The following is a 12,169-nucleotide window of genomic DNA, read 5'->3' as shown; positions in this document are numbered from 1 at the left end:
GTGTAAAATGAATGCACTAAGTCAATCATTGACTGTCAAAGTATAGCCAGCATCAAGCGGGCATAAATTAGCATGTGGCAGTCATACGAACATTGAGCAAACACTCAAGCATGTCGAATGAATCCGTCAGTAAACTGGCACACCCCCTGTGTAATAGGACAAAGTATACACAACACTGGCAAGACCTAACACAAATAGGTATATGCTCAAGGAGTGCAAAGCTCAAATAAACCCAAACACATCTATGAGCACCATGGTATATCAACCATGCAATATCCAAGTGAAGATCCCATTCTCAAGTATCTGAATACTCAAGTAGCATAAACCCAAGTGCTCTATGTCTGCCATGCATATCAAGACGCTCCCATTGGCACAAAAGCTATAAATATCAAGCAAAAAAGCTCGAACAAAACATGTAAGAGTGCACCAATGACAAGTGTCCAAGATCAAGCATCAATGAGACATCCCGAGTATATAGGCTCTGTAGCATCCATACATAGCATCCATAGACATCAACTACATCCAAATTATAACTTTGGCAAGCCAAGAAATAGCCAAAGTAAGCTCCATACGATCAAATGCCAAGCCAAAAGGTTAGTAACATCCAACTCCAGACAATGTAACAGGCATGCAGTAGTGGCATAGGCCAAGCATGTCAAGACCGGTCAGACATAACCAAAGTACATGCCATAAGTACATCAAAGATGGAGATACACAAGCTATGCGAAGCGAGCTCAAGCTCAACCAATGATCTGAGAGCAAATCCAAGCTGTATGTCGATCCTCGAGAGTCACTATATCAATGTATACATCCAAGATATAGCCCGAACCCAATAGGCATATCGAGACATAAGCAAATGACCTTCAACCCTGAATGTTCCAATAGCAAATAACCTCTGTAAATTGAACAAATCAGTGATCAAACCAAGCTCAAATCGATAGGCAAACCATAGGCATACATTCCCTAATATATAGGTATCATATGGGATAATCGAGCATCAAATGATCATCACATGTATTTGTAAAGATCAATGACAAGGTGTTGCCTTATTTATGATAGTCATGGGACTGTTCAAACAGTCCATGGCTAAGCTAAACCAACTCCAAGCTCAATGCCAACCATAAACAATAGTGCCCATACCCATAGCCAAGTGTCGAGAGGCTTCAACAAGCCATAACCAAGTGCTAGATAAAGTAAATGAGCTGGGGACTATTGTAAATGTCTGGGACAGGCTGAAATCAAGCCTATTGCTATTTATACAGCCAAGAGGAGCTCAAGATCAAAGCCCCAAGTCATGTGTAAGTGCCCAAGCTCAACATCAACTACCAGGGGATCTCAATAGACCATAAACAAGTGTCATGTGGGTGAGGAGTTACTGTAGATCTCTATCATGCTCGAAAAGACATCTGTCAACATGGCGTGGTTATGCCACCTATAGATATGGGATTGAGGGGCTGCTACAAAGGTTGCAAGTGGTGGGGGGAATGCCCAAAGGGCCAAGGAAGGCCATGAATCAAGCTAGGTAAGCAACCAAGCTCTCCAATGGCTGCCACAAGCTCAAACCCTATTGTGAACCTGTGAGCTGAAAACTGAGTGAGAGAAGAACTCCCATACCTCCTGCCGATGCCAAGAAGCGGTTGCAAAGGATCGAAGGATCGAAGCTTTCTTGGAAGAGCTATGGCAGGAGAGCAAGAGCAAGAAAGAGAGAGACACAAAATGGGAATTCCAACAGTCACAATGTGTGACCGGGCCTTCCTTTATTCAAATTGTCACTAAAAGAATAAAGAATAAAGTGACGGTGACAAGCACCCGCCATTTGCAATGTGCAATGGTAGATATTGTCAATGTAGTAATAAACGGGCAGTTAGGCGGAGGCACCTTTATCCCCAACAAGATCTCGACATGTCTTGGCTACACCGGCTGTACGACCATAATAGGGTGTAGGTCTAACAACGATGTCAAATTTTTGAAATACTGGATATATAGATCAGTAATGTCATACTATAATGTGGTACAAGGAAGTGCCCTAAGTAGGGGAATTGATCCCTAGAAGAATGCAAGTTAATATATGCCTTTTGGAGAGAGATCCAAGTACTCCAAGTGAATAGAGTCCTATCTGGCTATGGCAGCCATTGAAGCTTCATTGATAGTAGAGTGAGAATGGAGTTGGAAGTGAAGTCATGAGACCAGAAGTAAAGATGAGCTGAATTGAGCTAGGCCATGCCCGACGGGGCTTTGATACTATGTTGAAACATGGATCTAGGACATGGCAATGTGGAAGCTATGGAGATTGAAAGATGAAGACCAAACTCATGAAGACATAGACAAAGACAAGACCAATTGTCACACAAGTGAATTAGGTTTCAAGATTGAGACTTGGACTCATAAGCACAATCCTGTGTATGGACAATGACATAGACGCTTTACTGGAAAGAAAAGAGTACTGTCATTCCACTGAAAAAAAGGAAGCAAGTACAATGCTTTATAGGAAAGTCTAGGCAACACGTCCTTCTACTGTGCTTATGGGATTCTTGTCCTGAGCCCTCATTGCTCCATCCAAAGAGAATGAAGTAGGTGTGATTGCAAACATCTCAATATTGACGATATAGACTAGGTCATGCCTTCCAAGTGGTGGATTGGCTCAAGCACTCTATCCATCACACGCCCACGAACTCTTCTAACTGGCTACAATAGGTCCATTCCTCCTTGAGATGAGACGTCACCTCCCTGTATAAATTTTGCGGCCATGTCTAATGTTTTTGTATATGATATTCAATTAGTTTGTGAATATAAGGCATGATTGATACACATTTTTCTTACCATTTGCTTAAATTTTGAGATCACCTAATCAATTATCTCTGATTGGAACTCGCCAAAGATTGCCAGCTTGCATTAAGAGCAAGGACATAGGACATACTGATTAAGATACACCTCACGATCTTGAACATCACGATCATCATCGTTTTCCATTACGTTATGACAAACAATTGGTTTTTATTCTCATTCTCTTTTTTTTTTTTTTGAGAAGGGATTTCTTCTCTTGTAACTTGATAAAATTAACGTCAACTGAAACGTCTTGGTTTACAACACATAACAACTTTAGATACATGAAAATTAGATACATTAATAGTATAGTTAATCATAGATTCCTTCAAAATAAATATTAAACAACTTTTAGATTTTCTATCCACTATATCTACTTAATCTTGGTTCTAATATAGAGAAGGTGATTGACATTGATAAAGCAATATATGCCATTCCATATCCAAAACCTTTCATAATGCAAAAAGATCATAAAGTCAATCTAAGGTGTGCACGAATTGATCCATTTTCATCCAAATTAAGTCTACCTCGTAGGGAAAGCTCCACCTCAACCCCACAAGGATCAACCTAAAGCAAGCCTTAATCGTGACTATAGTCTCCTATCATGGTTATCTAATATTAGCTTAAGATAACTACTTTGCTATCATCTCTCAAACTTAAGTAGAACATTGCATTGGTTTAAAGAGAGTGAGAAATGAGGGAAGTGATATGCAAACTTAAGTAGAACATTGCATCAACCACTTTATTAATAAGGTATAGAAATCTAGCATTTCAGATTTTTAATGGAATTCTCTTGGCTAACAAAGACCACTTTGCTGTATAAAAAATCCATGGGCAATTTAAACACCCCCTTACCCCTTTCCCTTGAAGAGTAGCTTTAATTTTCTAACTAACCTAACATAATTTATCCACATTTCTTTGCACTCTTCGTTTTATGTTCTCCCCTCTTTCTCCGATCTTTCTTTCTCTCTTTCTCTTTCTTTGTTGCCCCTCTCTTTGTTTCTCTCCACCCCCTCGTGTTTTCTCACTCATTCTCCTCTATCCCTCCCTCCCTCTCTCTCTCTTTCTCTCTTTCTTTGTTATCTTTCATGTTTATTCTCTCTCTCTCATTTTCTCTTCATTTTCCTTTCTTCTTCTCCCTCTCTCGTTTCCTCTCTTTCTCCCTCAACGCACCTCATTCTCAAAAAAAACAAACAAAAAAAGAAGAAACAACAAAAACAAACCACGAAGAGAATGGATTCTTCATCTCCTCTTTACGAAAAACCCTCTCTTTGTTTCTCTCCACCCCTTCATGTTTTCTCACTCATTATCCTCTCTCTCTCCCTTTCTCTCTCTTCCTTTGTTATCTTTCATGTTTATTCTCTTTCTCTTGTTCTCTCTTTCTTTTTCTTTCTTATTCTCCCTCTCTCATTTCCTCTCTTTCTCCCTCAATGCACCTTATTCTCAAGAAAAACAAACAAAAGAAAATAAGAAAGAACAAGAACAAACCAACAGGAGGCAATGTACTTATTGCAAAGGCCTGAGGATGGATTCTTCGCGCGATATCCACTCTTCTTCCTTCATGCACTTCCTCCTCTTCTTCGCGAACAGCAATGGCAACAATGAGAAACTCTCCTTTTCTCTCTTTATCTCTTCCTCTCCCTCTCCCTCCCAAAGCCACGATCCCTTTTGCTATCTCTTTCACTCTCTCTCAAGCTCTTTGCGGCAAAATGTCATACTCGAGTTTTGCCCGCTTTTTTTTCTCTAAGTACCATCACTATTTGCATCACATTTGCGACATAAATAGTGATGCTGCTAATCTACATCGCAAACGCCTATCAATATGCCCCTATATCCTTGTAGTAATAATTATTAGATTAATTTTTAGTGTTTAAAATTTTAAAATTAATATCTAATTATGGATATTGCTAGAAAAACCATTTGGCAAGGCTGCCATTGGGCAAACTTGCCCATGAAGACTAGTGGGAGATGGAAGAAGAGGAAAGACGTGACCATTCTGCTATTATGAATGGTGGGGAGTTGTTGGAGCTTATTGTGAATCTTTTTTCTCCATTTTCCAGCAGGAAAGAGTAGGTTGGTTGCATATGACAGCCCCTTGGGGACCCCCAAACTACAGATGATAGCATCTATGCTGCTAGCGATAACATTTATTGCAGGTGACAATAGGGAGAGGATTCCCAACAACATGTGACAGCATCTACATGTTGTTGAGACAGGGTAAGAGTAATAAATGACTACTTTTCTTTAGTTATTCACAAAAGAAAGTTTGAATTTTCTCTCTCCTCAGTATTCTCTATCATCTCCTAGTGTTGCTTCAAAGATTATAGCATTGAGATCACTAGACGCTGAGAAATTTCAGATTTCTCTACTGTAAACCCTAATTTGCAAAAAATAGGGTTCAACAATAGCCTCAAGAAGCATGCCAAAAATTGGAAGCTCAAAGACTTAGAATAGAGATAAAACCATTCTCTGTCAAATTCAAGTGGAGAGACCAGCAAATCAATGAATTTGGGACATATTCCATCTCTATCAAAGCGAGTAAAGGCCAACCGACTACCCAAATCAAGGGGCAAATCAGATTAAAGACTTGCTGGTCATTTTGGACAGTAAGGGGAGTTGTAATATTAAAAGGGATTGAAAAAATCCCATTGTACATTGACTTTTTATTCAATTAAGTTAAAAAAATACCAAAAGGGGTACCAATTTTGGAGCCAACAGCGTGTCCATTGTCGAAGATTATGAGTTAATTTGCATTTCTTAGTTTTTTATTAAATATTGCTATTGTAACTAAGTTGTGATCAGGAAATTACCACCCATCCACAAAAGGAAGGTTGCTTTGATGGTTCCATTGCCGAGATACTATCAAATTCTTTGAATTGGTGGGCCCTTGGCACTTGATTGTAGTTTGGGACTATTGCATTAGTGTTGAAATTACTCTCAGCAAGCATGTCTTCACATGGTGATATGGGATCAAGTGGAGAGGATGCATCACTCATTGGTCAGTCATGTGGTGAAGGGAGAAATGTAATGATGATATTGGGGATGGTTTTTGGCATGGACTACAAGCTGAAAATGTGAAAAATGACCCAAATGTTGGTAGTTCAATGCATAAAGAGATTGATGATCAGCAAGGGACTGAAGAATTCAATAATAGCTTCAAGGATCGAATGTGTACAATAGCAAATATTTTTGCTGAATCGACAAAGAATCCCCAGTTTTCTCGATTCATGAATGCCCCAAGGAAGGATATTAAAGGCAAAGAGAAGGAGACATTTTCTGCAACTTTGAGACAGCCACAAGAACCGAAGGAAATGCCTAAGCCTTCTTTGGAAGAGTCCAAAATGCCCAATAAGCACAAACAATTGGTAGCTATGGGACAGCAAGTGCAAATGCATGGCCAACTTGGTAGTACCAATCCATGGGAACATGGGCAGTAAGGTAATTATGCACATGGAAGGATGGGATAGTAAGGATACTTCAGTGGTGGTACCATTTTTCATGCTATGGTTAGACAAGCATCGCATATAGGAATGTATAGCTCAAATTGCTATGGTATGCAATAGCCAATGTATAGCTCACAACACCCAATGTATATGAATAATGTAAGTGGAATACCTAATCCCATGTACGACACCATAGGCATGATGCCTATGGCAGAAAGCGGGTCATATCGATGTGTATTTGTGCCCCGAGGGACTGTTGGAGCACAAGGATTTGGTGTTGGTCATATAGGAGCATTTGATAGTACCGGTTATTATGTAAATATAGCAAAGGCACACTTTTTGTAGCAACCTATTCATGATAACTTGACTCCCATAGGTCCCCGTCGAAGGCTATGATGAAGGTGGTAAAAGTGTGAAGTTTGAGCCTTTCAATAGTGCACAAGATAGATTGAAAGCACTTGTTTTTATTTAGCAGTTTGATGCAGTCTACTCTAGAGGCAACTTTCTAGAGGCATCTAAGATACGAAAGGTAGCCACATCTGTTAAGGGAAATGCATTGCAGTGGTGGTCTACACTTCTTATTCAAGGGAAATGACCTACCACTTGGATCCAATTCAAGCAAATATTCACTTCAAATTGGATGACAAGTACATTTGAAGTAGATATTATGATAGCTTGGAATCAGTTGAATTCCAAAGATTGCAAGAACTTGGATCAGTATAATAAGAAGTTTTGGGATGCATTATTGCCACTTACTTCTTACCGCATAATACCCCTCCATGAGTAGGTGGAGAAGTATATTTGTGGTTTGTCAAAGGGTATTCAGGATTTTTGCATTAAGTCCACTGTTTCCAACATGTCTCAGCTTATTAAAACAGCTACTACACCTGACACATTGTTGTGAGGAAAGGATGCAAGATTCCAAAATAGTGATGCCAAGCCATGCATCATTGAGGCCAAGGCTAAGAAAAAGGGTAAATCTCAAAATAAAGCTAAACATCAGAGCAAATTTTGGCACACAAGAGCAGAAGATCAAGGGTAAGGTTTCTAAAAGGTACTTTGTGAAATTTGGCAATTATTCACCGATGGATGCCAAATGCATGGAGGAGGATGACTTGGCAAACCATCTTCAATTGTTGCAGCTTAACCTTGATGCTTTCCAGTTAGATCCAATGTTAGTTTCTTGCTCAATCAGGTTTAGAAAAGCAGGGGTCCAAACTATTACCTAATGCTTGTGAGGGAGCGAGCACCTCCACTCCTCATTGATGGATATCTCTAGATGTAGTGGATGTCAAATGTATTCAATATACATTCAAGATACTGGCTGATAGTATGTTTGCCAAGAGATCACTATTCAATGTACTAATCATTGTGTTTGCTATACAAATGGGTATGGTTTTCACTGCAACTATGAAACTATGCATTTGCATTGATTAATGATCGTTGTTTAAAAATGTTGGTTTTCAAAGTATGATCATTAATATTCATTGGTATTTAGCTAGTTTTGTGGACAGTAGCATATATTATGATACCATTGATATTTTAGCCATGGTTTATGATATGCTATGATTTGTTTTTCCATATGAGTTGAGGTCATGAGAAATAGACATGTCACATGATAATCTAGCAATTTTTTTGAGACTCTTTGTGAGTCTTATGTTATGTTATGTTGACTAGTAACTTTTAGCATGTGTTGGGCATATGGAATGGTTGAGCAACAATGTGCAATGTTGTGTTAACTATGATGCCTTGTGGACATTCCAGTCCACTATTTTACTTTTGATGCATCTAACAGTGCAAATCGACGACTATTACAAGGATTTTAAGGGGGAGGGATGTAATGAGGACATGTATTTTTGAAACCTCACTGAACATGTGGATTAATTTTTAATCAAATAGTTAAGTAAATATTGCATATGTGAGGTGAAATTGGGATTAGAGTAAATTTATGAGCTTGGGACCCGAGAAAATAATGGGATGTCAAAGACAAAAGTCGCTATAAGTTATGTTGCATAGGTACTTGGTGGTATCTTATGTTAGTTGTTGGTTTAGATCATTCATTTGGCCATAAGTATTAGTTAGTGATACTAGAGAAGTGGCATTTAATGGTACCTAATAGCAATTTGATGGTCAAAGATAGCGCAAAGACACTCGAGAATGGAAGTTTTCTAGCCAATTTAATTATTGGCCAATCGTATTTTTTTAGACACTAAAATAATTATTCAATTAGTTTTCAATATTTAAGATTAAAAATCAATATTTAATCATGGATAATGCTCAAAAAACCATTTCAAAAGTTTGCCAATTGGCAAACCTGTCCGTGAAGACTGATGGGAGGCAAAAGAAGAGGAAAAACGTAACCATTCTATTGTTGTGAATAGTGGAGAGCTATTAGAGTTGATTATGACTATTTTTCCTCCATTTTCCAGCAAGAAAAAATAGGTTGGCTACATTCAATAGCCCTTGGGAACCCCCAAACTATAGGCAATAGTATTTGGGCTACTAGCTGCAACATTAACTATAGGTGACAATAGGGAGAGGGTTTCCAATAGTAGGATATCATCTACATGTTATTGAGACAGAGCAACAATAGTAAATGACCAATTTTCTTTAATTCTTTGTAAAGAAAGTTTCAATTCTCTCTGTCCCTAGTATTTTCTTGTATCTCTTATCCTTGCTTCGAAGATTACAGCATTGAGATCACTAGAGGCTTAGAAAATTCAGATTTGTCTACCATAAACCCTAATTTGCAGACAATAGAAATTAGGGTTCATCAGCAACCTCAAGAAGCATGCCAAAAATTGGAAGCTCCAAGACTTGGATTCAACAAGATGACTAAAGGTGTTTTTAGTCAAATTCAAGTGGAGAGACCAACAAGTCAATGATTTTGGGGCATATTCCATCTCCATCAAAGCAAGTGAAAGCCAATTGACTACCCGAATCAAGGGGCAATTCAAATTGAAGACTTGTGGTCATTTTGGATAGCAAGAGGAGTTGAAATACCGAAAGAGATTGGAAAAATCCCATCATGCATCAATTATTTTCAATTAAATTAAAGAAATACGAAAAGAGACACCATTTTTAGGATCAACAAGGTGTCCATTGTCCAAAGTTGTGAGCTAATTTGCATTTCTCAGTTTTGTAATAAATATTGTTGATGTAACTAAGTTGTAATTAGGGAGTTACCACCCATCCACGAAAGGAAGGCTAGTTTCACTAACTACCCAATGTCTTGTATATTGAATGCCCAATTGAGAATGACTTCTTGCTCTTCAACTATATCAATGGTTGGGGGGCCTTGGTGCTTCTTTTTGGATCTATTATCTATCCAAGAAGCTAGATCTATTATATCCATGTCAAATTGCCTATAATACTCTCACATAGACATACTCTCATCATGTGTAGTGATTGCCTTGGCCATATCCAACTCCACCTAATGTAGTTTTTTTCTCTTAGTTTATAAGCTTGGCAATCGAAGTATTTGAGTGCTCAAATTTCTCCAAAATTGTTGGTGTATTTATAGCATTGGATGAGGAAGAGAACACCATTGTATTAGTGTGAACATATGCTTTTTACTTCTTTTTTTGGTAATCCTTGTGTGTCTAATCCTCATGATCGTAACAATAAATAGGCTCTTATGTTCACAAACACAAGAGAATGTGCTACTCTTTGAGGTACTCTCTTTGTAGAGGAGAGTTATAAGTAGTCTACTTAGAACATAAAGCAAACAAAAATGGTGTTAAGGGGTCTAAGATAATAGTGAATACTCAAGAGCAAAGTGATAATTTTGCATAACATCACATTAATTTAAAAGTAATTTCACAATCTAATTGAAATTTTAGACTAATATAGACATAAGTAAATAATATATGTGAGGTAATAAAGAGTTAAATAAGCGTTGAGCATGTATCAATTCAATAGATGTGCATATTTTGAATAGTGAACCCTCTTCTTTGGTGGGCTGTTTGGTTTGTTCACTTTATATAGAAGAGATTGTTGATAGTTTTCTTTGTTCACTTCGTAATGGAGGGTGATGAACTCCCTCGATATAATGAGATGAGAGAGACATAGATTCTAATGTAGGAATTAGCTTTGCCAGTTTTCTTAATAATATAAGCAACATAGTAGATTAGATCTTGCAAGATGGAGTTAGCTTGTGGGCAGGACAAAATGCAACATGCTTAATGTGTATCCCTCCCCCCCCCCCCCCGTAAGGATAAACCTTACAAGCTTGTGCACAAGATATGGGCAACAAAGAGATGTCTTGTTGTAAGACATGCCTTGCACTCACAAAGGGCTGGAAGGGTGGCATACATTGGGTAAAGAGATGTCTTGTTGTAAGACATGCCTTGCACTCACAAAGGGCCATACATTGGGTAAAGTAGGAAACGAGCTATAAAAGAAAATTGGAGAGATTAAGTTGGACATATTATTAATAAATAGATATCACATTGATTTTAATTGGAGGGATGAAGTTGGACAGATTATTAATAAATAGAGATCACATTGATTGTAATTGGTTGATTGATTTGTTGCAGGATCAAGCTTGGGGGGAAGAGTGTATCTTTGTACCAACTTGAAAAATGACATGATGATTTGACATGAGCCTTAATCTGCATTTTTAAGCTACAATTTTATTTTTTGAATAATATTGGTAGCAATGGATGTTTTGATACATTGCTTTTCTTATATGTGGCATGCTAGGATTTGAGAAAGGACAAAGAAAGTCACGTTTTATATTGTACTTGGGTAGGAGGACATATTTGTACTTTGATTACTGGCCCTAGTAGGACTTCAAGAAGGACAAATTTTGTGACAAGCCTTGGACAAGGAGGAGGATAGTTTTTCTTTTGATAGGATGGCTTGTACGAGTTACATTATTAGAAAATACTAGATATGTGATGACTCATAGTCCATATAGTGGGTGTGAGACATGTTTCTATGCTCCATAGAGTTGAGGGAGGGCAAGCACCTTGCTTCTTTCCATGAGCACCCTCTTTGGTGCTAGCTACTATAGATAGCAAGCATAACTCTGCAAGGAAGGTCTTTTGCATGTGAGGTGTCCTTTTGTTTTACTAAAGCCCTAATGTTAGTAGTTATGTTATGCAAGCACATGTACTGTGCCATGTACTTTGCATCCGTTTATTGTACAAGGACACATTGTGTGTCTTCATATTGCTCAATAGATATTCTAGTGAGGACATAAAAAATTGTGGTCTAGAGCATACATACCTAAGATACCAATACTATAACTAATTGTAGTTAATAGTGATCGACACATATAATAGTTACAAGTAATTTACATGTTTAGTACTTACTTAAGGCTAATTTGTGTCATGTTATCCTTAATATATATGCTACTTTTCTTATATATTGACTTGTTAACAATTGATTGGTTAGTTAACACATCACATGCATGCTACTTAGCATGTGGATTAGCTAGTCAACAAATAGCCTGTATGTTAAAAAGCATATATATTAGCTAGCACTTACATTAGCTAGCATACATGTGCTAACTAGCATATTAAGTATATATATTACCTTGATAACAATGAGCATAAGTAGCTAGTATGCATGCTAGTAGTCAGGATATATGTTAACTAGTATATACTCAACATATACATTTTGTTAACAAATAACATATATGTTAACTTGTTAATAAATAGCATATGTTCTAGTTAGTAAATAGGTAGCACACATGAAAGTTAGCATGTATGCCAACTAGTTAGCCATTAGCTAGCAGGTATGCAAGGTATGCTGGCTAGCATATTAGTTAGTTAACAGTTAACATATATGATGTTGACTATACTAGTTAGCATAAACGTTAGTTTATTAACATATAGCATATATGCTAGTTAGTATGTATGTTAGTTATTCTTGTGCTAACATATATGTAGTTAGCA

Source organism: Lygodium microphyllum, chromosome 22 (genome assembly GCF_053477565.2).
Source record: "Lygodium microphyllum isolate KBCC chromosome 22, Lygodium_microphyllum_v1.1.10, whole genome shotgun sequence".
NCBI classification, from domain to species: Eukaryota; Viridiplantae; Streptophyta; class Polypodiopsida; order Schizaeales; family Lygodiaceae; genus Lygodium; species Lygodium microphyllum.
The sequence above is the reverse complement of the archived record's forward strand: the minus strand, read 5'-3'. Positions refer to the sequence as shown.